This window comes from Talpa occidentalis, unplaced genomic scaffold (genome assembly GCF_014898055.3).
Source record: "Talpa occidentalis isolate TD23 unplaced genomic scaffold, MPIMG_talOcc4v2.1 talOcc4.17, whole genome shotgun sequence".
Classification (NCBI taxonomy): Eukaryota; Metazoa; Chordata; class Mammalia; order Eulipotyphla; family Talpidae; genus Talpa; species Talpa occidentalis.
The window spans coordinates 20,639,105-20,651,164 of NW_023601754.1; the positions used below are offsets into that span (position 1 = coordinate 20,639,105).

At 51.4% G+C, this 12,060-nt stretch overlaps 1 protein-coding gene across 1 annotated transcript in view; it reads left to right on the forward strand.

Annotated features, from left to right (window-relative positions):
* The first annotated feature begins 737 nt into the window (after positions 1 to 737).
* Positions 738 to 12,060, forward strand: part of KIAA0513 (KIAA0513 ortholog) — a 33,164-nt gene continuing 21,841 nt past the window's right edge. The window contains exon 1 of the mRNA XM_037516283.2: positions 738 to 800. The gene's annotated coding sequence lies outside the window, so the exon portion shown is untranslated. The remainder of the gene's footprint in view (positions 801 to 12,060) is intronic.

Below are 12,060 nucleotides of genomic sequence, written 5' to 3' on the forward strand. Positions count from 1 at the left end.
TCACGAAGCCCTTCCGCGCACCCTGCCTGGCTTATTTTACAAGTAGGTTGGTCAGTGTCACGACTTCGCCCAAACTCCTGGCTTTAAAGATGGGGAGACTGGGCCTCCCCGGTGGCACAGCGGTTGAGCGCTGGCTTGCAAAGCTGCCCGCAGCCTCTGCAGCGCAGGTTCGATCCCCGGCTGCTCCCCGGCCTCCGGAGGAGGGTCCCGCATGGCGCGCAGACCTCTCCTGCCTCCCACTGCTCCCCTCAGAAGTGTACTTCGGTCCTTCTGCCTGCTCTGCTCCCCGCTCTGGCTCTGGTGAATTCTCTCACCCTCCCGCGCTTCTGACTGTACTCAGTACTTGTATAAATAAATAAATAAATCTTAAAAAAAGAAAAAACAACTATTAAAAAAATAAAGATGGGGAGACTAAGGCCCACGCAACGCCAGCGTCACCAAATCGCCCAACCAGCCGCGGACACCACGGCCCACCCCTCTCCCGGCTCCGGGAGCGCAGCAAGTTCGGGGCCGGCCCCGCGTCGCCGGCTGCGGGACACCCGGGCGCACCCGCCGCGTCGCCGTGCGACGCGCTCTCGGGCGCAGGGCCCCAGCGCGGGCCCGCCCAGTCACGTGACACCCCCCCCCCCGCGCGGCCTCGCACCTGCGCAGACAGGGCCGGGGGCGGGGCGAGGCGCTGACTGACAGCCGGTGGCCAGCCCCCCGCGAGGACCGGGCTCTGGGACTGGCACCGTGGCCGCCCAGCCAAGCCATCCCGCTCGGCTCGCTCGGGTTCAGCCCGCCGGCCGGCGCCTGCCGCGGTGAGAGGGGCTGCCGCCCCGCGCGGAAGGGAGGGCGTGCCGGGTTCTGCGCGGGGCGGCGGGCGGAGGAAGGGGCGGTGGGATGGGGGGTCGCGGCCCGGAGCCTCGGGGGTGCTGCAGGGCGCGCGCGTGCTGGCGGGGGCGCGAGGCGGGAGTGCGGGGCCTGGGGGTCGCGGCGGGGCGTCCTCCCGGGGTCAGCTGGACTCGCCGAGGGGCTTTGGGATGGAGCCGGTTCCTGGGTCTGGGGGTGAGGGGAGCAGAGGTCCCCAATTTCTGGAAGGGCATGCTGGGGAGGGGCGCCGGGCGCCGGGGTGGGGAGATTATGCCAGTCGTGCTTGTGTGTTGGGTGCTAAGTTTGCTGCCTCGCTGCTCCTGAGTGGCCTACATGCAATGTTTGGGGCGCGGGGGAGCGGGAGAAGAGGCGCCTGGGGTGGGGGTGCCGCCCTGGCAGCTCTGCCTGTGCCTTTCCCGGACGCCCCCTGCTCACGTCTCGAGGTTCGCAGAGCTGCCCGCCATACTAGGCGGTGTTGGAAGCCTGGCAGCTGGTGGGGGGCAGGGACCGGACAGGATGTAGTCTTCCTGGAGCTGGGCGCGTTTTCCCCTTGTAGGGATTTCTGCTGCCCTAGGGGGCAGGTGGATAGGATTGGGGAGAGGGGGCTTTGTAGTGGGCCCTGGCCAGCTCCTCTAACTCGACTTAGGTGCTGGGCATGGGTGCCAACCTGCAGAATGAGCAAGAGCTGGGAGCTGGCACAGGTGAGCTGCCCTGACGTGGCGGTTCACTGGTGAGTCAGTGTTCCCCGCAAGCTGACAGCTGTCAGGGGCCAGTATGCTTTCACCCGCCTGCCATTGAGACCATGGTCACCCAAAGCTGATGTTTCCGATTCCTTTGATTAGAGGCACCCCCTCCTTCCAGCTCAATCAGGGCAGCTGAAATGCTTAACACTGAATTAAGCAAGGGGGAAAAACTTGGATGGCATTAGGCATGAACACTCCTTCCTGAATTTCTGTTTGGAAGTATCTGCCCTCCCCATTATTCAGGCTCTCCCTTTGCTGTCACTGGTTTTTATTTCTACTTATTCAGAAATAGGCTGCTTACGCATTTGAAGCACAGGGTGACAGGCTATTGAGATCCGCTCACAATGAAAAAGTTGACTCATGAAATTTTCTTTTTCCATTAAAGAAATGGCGGTGACTGGGGACTCACACTGACACTCTTAGTGAGCACACATCGTCTGCAGCTTCTAGTGTGGTTCTGGAATAACTGCCCTTGTTTGTTTGCTTGTTTGTTTGTTTGTTTGTTTGTTTTGCAGCATTGCTCTTTTTTGGGGGTGTTGTCAGTTACTGTAAAGATATTTTGTGTTATTTGAGTGTAACAACTGAAGACAATGAAAACCTATTCAGCCAGTGGAGTCCCTCACAAACCTTAGATCATCCTCACAGATCTAAGTGTGGTTCTCTCTCCAAGAAGCTCATATTGGTTTTTTGAGGTGAACTGCTTGATGGTCAAGCTCAAATGGCTGTGAGGGGACTTCTTTTAGGATTGTCTTTAGGAAAGGTTTAGGATGGAATGAATCATCTCTCCCTTCCCTCCTTTCTCTCCCCCACCTTCAGCCTTCTTCCTCAGAAAAGAAAATAATTGGATTAAAAGAAACAGCAAAACCTGGCTGGGAAGATTTTTTTTTAAGCCCTGAAAAATCAGATGCACCAGCAATGGGAAAGAAATGCAAAGGGAGGGAGGAGTAAAAATCTTTCTGCCAGTTTTTTACAGAGGGCATTCAGAAGAGGAATCTTAATTGATCTCTCCACTCGCCTTGCAATGATAGGTGGTGTCATTCTCACCTGGCAAATGAGGGTACTGAGGCTCTGTAAACTGCTCCAGGATCCGTTGCTACTCTAGTTCCACCGGAACCAGATGCAGTGCCGTCCTCCCTATGGACCGCGAGCTGGGAAGGAGCCTGTGAGGTGTTAGGTGCTGCCTCAGCCAGCCCGGCTCTCCCGCATTCTTTGCAGCATCTGGGCTGCTCACTCAGTCAACCCAGCCCGCCTTCACCACTTCCCCTGCCCCAAGCTTGAGAATGTTCTGCATCTACTCAGATTTGTTTATGTCTTTGCGAAATCTAGTAGGAAATATGATTGCAGGGAGTGGCTTTTGCTCAAGTGCTCCTCTTTCCAAATTGTCTAGGTGTCTTCAGCCATGTGGAGCAAGAGAGGTCAAGGCAATTCTTGGGACAGTTGCTGTAATTGTATTCTTTGTCTTCCAGCTGGAAGAGAGCTACCTTGGTTGTGAAACCTGAGAAGCTGACCTAGTAGTTTTGTTTATTTTATCCAGTTTCTTATACGTGGCATTGACTGAGTTGTGGTAACATTTTTCCTCCTCAAACAGGGCACAGTTATTAATAGGGAAGTGCAAGCATTAATACTATCACAAAAGGGACTACAGGGGGAGGTTGTCAGAGATAGGTTCCAGCCAGTCAAAGTATGAAACAGAATTAAATGTCAAGACAATCTTGAGGCACATAAATAGATGGCAGAGCTGGAGTAAGGGGGTGGCAGGTCTGTCTCCTCCATGCTTAGACAATTATTTTCTTTTCTGGGCTTCCCATTTAATGAAGAACGTAGAAAGAAATCAAGTATATTAATTCATAATTGCTATTGTGGCACATGCACTGGAGCTGTTAAGCCTGAAAATCGTGGCAGCCATCCTTACAGAAGGTTTGGGTTGTCATTCATTAAACTTGTTCTGTAAAGACCCATCATTCCAAGAACCAAAGGAGCAAATTAGAATGAAAAAGACCTCAGTTTTAATAACTTTATGTGCCAGGGTGATCTTTTAAAAACTGTCCATCAGATAGTGTCTGGTGGCTCTCCAATACTCTTGAGGTCTAATGTACCTTCGTCTGCTGGGCAGGCTGACTGATCTTGCTTGTTTCTCCTGCTTCATTAACTACCACTCTCTCAATCATGTTTGTTCTGCCTGCCCTCTGTGCTTTCAGCACACCTGCCACAGGGACTTTGCACATGCTATTTCTCCTGCCAGGTTTCCTATGGCTCCACATCATTAGGTCACTGCTGCAATAGCATATCCTTAGCAAGACCTTCTCTAATTATCACAAAAATTCCTTTTGGCCCACTCATTTTATCCATTGTGTTATTTTCTTTCTTTTTTTTAAATTCTTTTTTTTTTAAAGATTTATTTATTTATTTATACAAGCACTGGGTACAGTCAGAAGTGCGGGAGGGTGAGAGAATTCACCAGAGCCAGAGAGGGGAACAGAACGGGCAGACTGATGAAATACACTGCTGAGGGGAGCAGCAGGCGTGGCAGGAGAGGTCTGCGTGCCATGTGGGACCCTTGCCGGCAGCTGGGGATCGAATCGGCAACGCAGAGGCTGCAGGCAGCTTTGCAGCCCAGCGCTCAACCACTGCGCCACCAGGGGAGACCCTGTGTTATTTTCTTCATAACAATCTCAGACATGATTTTGAGAATTTTTGTTTGTTCCCCATGTCAACAGTGCCTCCACCAGTGCCTGCTGTATACCAGGTGTTCAATAAATAGTTATTAAATGATTTTTATGACAGTCAGACCTCTCCAGAGATGGTATTGCTTACTGCATCTGTGTATCTTAAATTAGTTGTCTTTTACTAGACACAGTCAAACATAGGCTGGCTAACCAACTATTGAGCAAGAGAATTCAAGCATTAGGGAGAGGGTAAATCTGGGTAACTTTGTATTCATTTCCTACTATTGCTGTAACAAGTAACAAAGGGGCAGGGGTTGGAAACAATAGACATTGATTCTCTCACAGTTCTGGCATGTGGGATGTTGGGTCCTTCTGGGGGCTCCTCTCTCCCAGACCCCAGTGGTTGCCAGCAATCCCTGGTGGTTTGCTTCGAGTTCTCATCTCCACCTCTGTCGTCATGTGGCTGCCTTCTCCTGGGTGTCTTCATGTTAGCTTCCTGCTGTGTACCTCTGTTTCTTCTCTTCTTAAATAAGAACACAAAACAAATGGATTTAGAGCCCACCCTATTTCATTATGACTTTAAATCTGCAAAGGCCCTATTTCCAAATAAGGTCAGGTTCACAGGTTCTGGGGGTTCTGGCTTCAAAAGAGCTTTTTAGGGGACACAATTCAACACATCAAGATTCAGTGGCCTTTTAAAGGGAGACTTGGCAGGAGGCGCTGGGTTATTTTTAGGGATAATGACGTGGATTTGGCTATTTGTACATAAAGCATCCCTGGTCTTCACAGCTGGCAAGGTGAGTGGTGATGTATGTGTCACAGGTGAAGAGAGTGAGGCCGTGAGCAGCTGAGCTGCTTGCCCTGGGCTGTGCAGGACCCGTAAGTCTCCTGCACCACCCCCCCTCCGGTGTGAAGCCATGCCTGCTGGTCATGGGGTCTCACAGGCTGCGCCGGCTCAGGTCAGAGGTGCAGGATTTCTCCCCAAGCTCTACAGGGTCCCAGAGGGGTTCCTTGCATCCGTGGTGTTTCACTTCACCCCATCCCTGTCCTTGTGGCTTAATGTGGGGGATGGCTCATTGTCAGGAAGCACGGCCCGATGGGAAGCCACCAGGTTAGAAGGAGCATCCTCCTTGCTGAACATCTCCATGGACTCTGAGGGCCTTTTAGCCCAGTTTTGAGAGTTTGGGGTTTCAGTCTCTCAGATTTTGGCCCAGAACATATTGCTGATGTTCTACCAATGAGCCATCCAGGAGTTCCTAGTGCAGCTTTTCTCATTTTGGGGATTGGGGGAAAGAGCAGGGTGGGTGACCAGCAAGATGTTTTTTGACTAGGCGATATGTGTAGATAGTGCAAATGTCAACAATGTAGAAAGATCCAGTGAAATGCAGTTTTTGTCTCTTTGCCTGGAGGCACCCAGCACTACCAGTGTCTTGTGTCTCCTTCCAGAGATCCAATGTCCTTCACTGTCCCTGTGTGCCACCCCATGCCCTGTGGCCAGGCTTCAGCCCCCTCTCCATCCTTCCTCCTGCCTTTTCAGAACCCCTTTCCATGGGGTTCCTGATTGGCTGATCTGCTCCCACTCTTACGAGCTGTCGACAGTACCTTTGCCCATCAGTTTCTCCTTGGAAGGAAGGCTCTTAGAAGAAATGAACCTAATGGCAAAATCTGAGCCTTTGAGGCCAAGTATGGGGACTGTGTTTTACTTATGGGGTGGTTTCCAGAGCCAACTCCTTAAACTTCAGGGTTTGCCCCAACAAGGAGGCAGGTACAGAGCACACTCTGGAGAAGAGTAAGGGCAGTTTACGTTCCATCCCAGGGTACACAGTGGTGGCTGTAGCGCAGATTTACTGGGTTTGTTCTGTGCCCCACCCAGCAACATGCTGGGTGCTCGGCGGGCTTTCATCTTACAAGACCATTATGGGGCAGCCTCTGTGACCATCCCCATGTCTCAGAAGAGAAAACTGACGTGGGGACAGGTAGAGCTGGCACTCAGCCCCAGGCAGCCTGCCCTTCTGTCCCAGGACGTGGTCCAGGTACCACATGGCATTTGGTTGGCATCTCCCGGGTCTCCCCCGGCCCGGGACAGTTGGCAGTCACTGGGGAAAGCAGTTTCTCCTCACCTTTGGAAGAGTGGTCCAAACGCAGCGTGGGCATGAAGGTCCAAGTTGTACAATTGAGGATGGACCCTTTATAAGAAACACCTGCCTTTGTGTTTGAGGCCGGCAGGACTCTGCAGAACTGTTCTCCTGCCTCCTAAAGGCCCAGGCGGGTGGCCAGACCTGATTCCGCATGAGAATGCTCTCCAGCAAATGTGGGGAGAAATGGCAGTTTTGAAGGGGAAAAAAAGAGAGTGGGGATTATTTGTTCCCCTAACTGCCTGGTCAGCTCAGGACCTCCAGTGCCTCTGCTGTCACTCTTCCTCGGCATCACCTGCCCCCCAGGTGTGTGTGGGGGCGCCTTGTCCTGGCCAGTGCCTCGCAGGCAGCCAGCGTGACTCAGAAGTGACTCACCAGTAGCAAAAATGACCACAGGGCCAGGAAAAACAGCCAAGCAAATGGAAAATGCCAGAGAAAATGAGCTTCTATGGCTTCTATGCAGCTGATATCCTCAAGTTAGGGACTTGGGGGCAAACCTATGAAGCTAAGATGAAAAAACAGGACCCCACCCCCACAAAGGGTGAAAAATCTCACAAGAGAAAGAAACCGAATTTTGAGTTCATAGTAAACATCACGGATGATGTAAAAGAATTCAGTGAGATCAAAACAATGACAAACCTGAGACCTTCCTCTCCCCGATTTTTAAAAGCTTAATTGGTGTGCTGGTACAAAGGAAATAGGAAATCAGTTGGTAAAGGGGAGCAGATCCCCCTCTCTTAGAGAAGTAGGTAATGCTGAGCTTCATTAAACAGCAAACTCACTCTTGGAATCCTGAGGCACAATGGGGATTCTGAAAAATACTTCATTTATCTGCTCTTGTGGAGGAGAGAGGCATTCTACGTAATCAAATTTTAATGTAAGCAGAATCAGCCAGATTCCTGTATCCTGAGGGAAAGTAGAACCTTTTTCGTTGTCCCCTGTCTTCTTGTGAGTAACGACACCCAGTGCTCTGGAGCGGCCCGAAGCTGAGGGGCCCCAGGAGGTGGGCGACTCCGCCTGGTGTTCCCTCCTCTGCTCTGGGCGGCCTCTCTGTCCTCTGTCCACACGGCCATGGGAGCTCAGTGCCTTGGCGAGCTCTAACTCTGGGTGTGGCATTTCCTGATGCTACCCCCCAGGCCACACCTGTGGCCAACTCCTTAACTGGACCTTCAGGCTCTGCAGGTGCCACCCTGGGCCCTCCCAGCCTCAGCCCCTCCCTTCCTTGCGCATGCTGCCTCCGGTGCTCCAGTGAGCCAGGTTCACGTCCATGCAGAGCCAGCATTTGCCGTTTCCTGGGGCGGGCACCTTGCTCCCCCAGTTGATGGTGGCCTTCTGTGGTTTGTCAGGCTGGTCCTTCCCAGTGCTGACCTGCAGAAACACATTACTGTTGCCAGTGTGACCTTCAGTTTGTAGCAGCCATATGACGGGAGTAAAGGAAATAGGGCAAAATTAATTCTGATAGATTGTACCTAATCCAAAATATGACCATTTCCACATCTGATCATCGTAACCGTTACCCATGAGACACATACTTTCTCTTTTTGCATTAAGTCTGGAGCCACTACTGTCCACTCGTCTCACTTTGCATGGACCCCACTTCAGGGACTTAGCCACACGTTTGGCAAGTAGCTCCGGGTTGGACGGCACAGTTTAATCCATGAGCACATATATTCCATTGGTTGCACCTTCTGACTTTAGGGTGTCACTGTTTTCCCCTTTATCCTGGGATGGGCACAGAAGCTCCCCTATGGCCTGGGCTTTTGTCTTGTTCGTCCGGAACAGCACCTGGCACACCATGAATTCTTAGTATTTGCCCACTGTGCAGATGAACTCGGCTGAGCAAAGGAAACCTTTGACATCCTCTTTGTGTTCCCAGGACAACTGAATCGTCGGTGCCATTCGAGACCAGTTTGAATCAGAGGAAATCAACGAGCGAGATTCCTTGTGACCAAAATCATTAATGTTTCCCGCCATACACTGTATTATCGTGTACTGACAATACTGACATCATGTCTTGTCAGAGGTCCAACCTGATTACTTTTTACTGGGTTTGGTTTGGGGTGACAATGACACTGAACAGAGAAGGGCCTTCCGTAGGAAGCAACAAGCAGGACTGTGATTCTCTGGTGTTGCTGTTCTCAGTTAATAGCGATCGGGCATTGTCAACTAGGGACGATGCCTGCACACATTTTCCATCATCACAACCAGGGCACACTTTTGGCACCTCGTGGGTGGAGCCCTGGGGGTGCTGCTAGATACCTGTGAGCCCCCACACTGCAAAGCTTCCCTGCCTGCGTGTTCGCAGGGCCACTTCTAAGGACCCTGCTGAGACGGAGACTATGGACAAGCTATTTGTTTGTGATCTTCATTCTCCTCCTTCTTTCTCCCCGGTCTGCTTGGGGCTAATTGAACTCCTGGACCCTCTGGCTTGGGCAATGTGGTGAAATGGGATTTGCTGTGGAGAATTCTGCCCTGTTGCTGAGTCCCAGAGGCAGATTCACGAGATTGATGCTCTCTGAGGGAGGGAATTGGTCTTTTCACTGCTTTTTCCCAATGCCTCCTGGCTCTAAACCACTGTTACCATGGTTTAGAGATGGCGCCAACAAAGTCACGGTTTGTTAGGAAGTTTGGAGGAGAACTCACCCCGTCTTATTCTATGTGTTGGGGAACCAACAGGTGGTCCCTTATCTTCATTTCCAGTGAACTGTGAACCATTTTAGATATTTCCTTCTTCCCGGAGGTCATAAACCAGGGGTTATCTTCAGAGGAAACTATTATGACAACTGTGGCGGAGAAAATCCTGCCTGGAGCCTCATAAAAGGTTATCTGTGGATGGGAAAGGCATGACACTAGAGGTGGTTCCTGGGAGGGTGGAGGTGCTCCTGGCTGGCATTCCACCCTGAGGCGGGGTCCTCCCCTCAGGAGCCACATGGGACCTTCAGAGGTCTCGGCTTCGGGGCCTCGCCTCAAAACTTTCTAATTTCCTGTCTCCCACATTGCCTGTCCCCACAGAAAACACCCTGGACTTTCTCTCCATCGCTCACACAACGTGATTATCAGGTGGGCTTCTGTTTTCACTCTTCTATGTTTTGGCTGTTCTCCAAGTTCTCAGTAACTCTTGCTTTTCCCCTTTCTGTTTAAAAAAGCCTTTCAGGCATTTATTAAATTAGGTGTCTTTGCAAGTTCATTGTCTTTCCTAAAATGATGACTTCTCTGGGTATGCTTTGGGCGTCAGGACTGAAAACAGTGGGTGTGGCTCTAGGGCGTGTGGACTCAGCTTCGCTGCTCTGAGCGAGCCTGTTCCTCACAGGGGTGGGATTGCACAGCAAGTTCTAGGAGCTGCCTGATGCGGGAGCAGACTTGAAGCCACCGTCAGCCCCTTGTTGGATGAAGCACTTTGTGTCAGAGTGGCCAGAGGTCAGCTTGGAGTATTTTTTGTCATTGTGGACACACTGACCCCCAGCAGATTTTGTGCCACTTGGGTCATACGTCCCTAATAACTTATGAATCATCCAAGGACAGAAACCACGCCGTCGCCCCACGCACATGGCATATGGAAGGCGTGTAACTGCAAGCACCGTAAAATTACTACCCCCCAAACCAGAGGCATCTTTTACACTCAGCCCACCATGGAAGGCTGCCAGCATCTCTTTGGGTCCCGATTGTGTCATTTTCTACCTACTGCTCCTGACTTGAGGATCCCAAGTTCTCACTCACTTGATCTGAGTAATTGCTGAAGGTAGCAGGAGGGCCTGGATGGGGGCCCTCTCCCCAAGGAGACAGTCACCGTCCCTGTGGACTCTGCACAAGGCAGCCTGACCATTGTATTTCATGGACTCAGAGAGCCCATCTGTTGTAAGAGCCACCATTACACTGTACACTCCGAAGGCGGGACACTGTCTGCCTGCAGTACTGCTGTCTCATCTTCTGTCCTTACTGAAAGATGCAGAATGCAGCCTCAGTGGCAGTATAGACATGCTCCATCTGGGGGAGCCAGCCTCCAGCAGGCAGGCATCCTGGGGTGACCGAGGACCTTGCCCGATAGTGGAGGAAGAGGCCAGGGCCACCATCATCTTGACAGTCCCAGCGACAGCAACCTCTGCAGGCCTGAAGATTCCCCTGCTTCTGGATCTGAGGGAGTACGTCAGCCTATTCAGCATACACTGTCCCTGCCAGGAACTGCAGCGGCCCAAGGATCCTGTTGAGATTATCAGGTTGGGCATTGGCACTTGCTGTGCTCTTCAGAGAATTCAGCAGTGAGCAGGTCCTATGCCTGCCAGAAGCCCTTTGGGGCACAGCATTTGAGGGAGAGGGACCATCAGGGGCAAATTGACTGTGGTGTCTCTAGGTTGTGACACTCTGTTCCTGCGTCACCTGAGTGCTCTGACCTTCACCTTCAGTCTGCTCCAGCCAGAGCAGACTGAAGTGATTCCAGGCATGGCTTCAGGGGGTTGGAGTCATCTTAAAAAGGTGTGTCAACATTTGTCTTCTGGAGCCTTTTAAGAAAACCATTTCGTTACAATCATCAGTATCTTTTTATATGAGGACCTTTTTGACTATTTTATTTTTAAATTTAGCTTCTAGAAAATATTCCACAGAGGACTACATGCAAATGAAATGTTATGCCCGAGCCTGCTTCCCTGTCTTGCTTTCACGGCTGTTGCTTCTGCTCTTACTTCATTGCACAAACTACAGTAATAGATTTCTTTGATTCTACTGGCCTGCATGTTGCCCTGGATCCACACTGGTGAATATAAATCCACATCTGAACAGCTGCCTGAACATACAGGCATCGAAAAGGACATTGATGACACGTCTTTAATTTGACATATATTCATTCATTGGAACCACCATCGCTTCATAGCCGCAAACAGCCAAAAATCTCTTCCTGCTTCTAAGGCAAGCTCACTTGTCACCCAGCCAGGAAGTGTTGAGTGGATTGATTTGTCAGGAGCTTTAGGGCTGAGCTGTGCAGCCCCTAGCAGAGAGATGAAACTCCTTGAGGTCCTGTAGCATGCGCATCAGAGGAACAGCAGGGTGCTTTTGTGCTGTATGGTCACTGATCATGATCTGACCTGGATGCTGGAGGGTGGACTCTGCAGCACACGGCAGCCCCTGGCTCACTGGGGTTCCTCTCCGACCTGCGACTGCAGTGGGGAAGTGGAGTGCCTCTGGGGAACATTGAAAGCATTGAACAAATATAGGTGGAAGAGGCTGATATTTGTGGCAGGTGGGGTGAGGGAGTGGCCCCCACACCCTGTGATTCTGAGGCTCTGCCAGGATGGAGACTGATGCCCAGGGAGGTGGGCTGGGTTGGGTCTGTGGATGGTTCATGCTTCTTCCATGTAGTTCAGTCTTTTCTTCCTTCTTTGGCTATTGTTTGTTTAGCTGTGGGTCAAGAGATTTTTCTATTTCAGTGAGGCGTACTGTTCTTGGAAAGCATTCGTGATTATGTCACCTGATAGCTGGACAAAAACAAGTTACAACAATTGACCAAGGTCACTTATTTCAAGACAGCCCCAGAGACCAAAAGTCTAAGCCACGGGTCTGTCTCCCCTCATTCCTGTAGCCAGCCAGACCTATACTGGTTGCTGGTGTTGGGGAGCTGTGAGGTCTCACGCAGTGGACCCCAGCAATCTTTGCAAGGTGCTTTAGATGTGACAC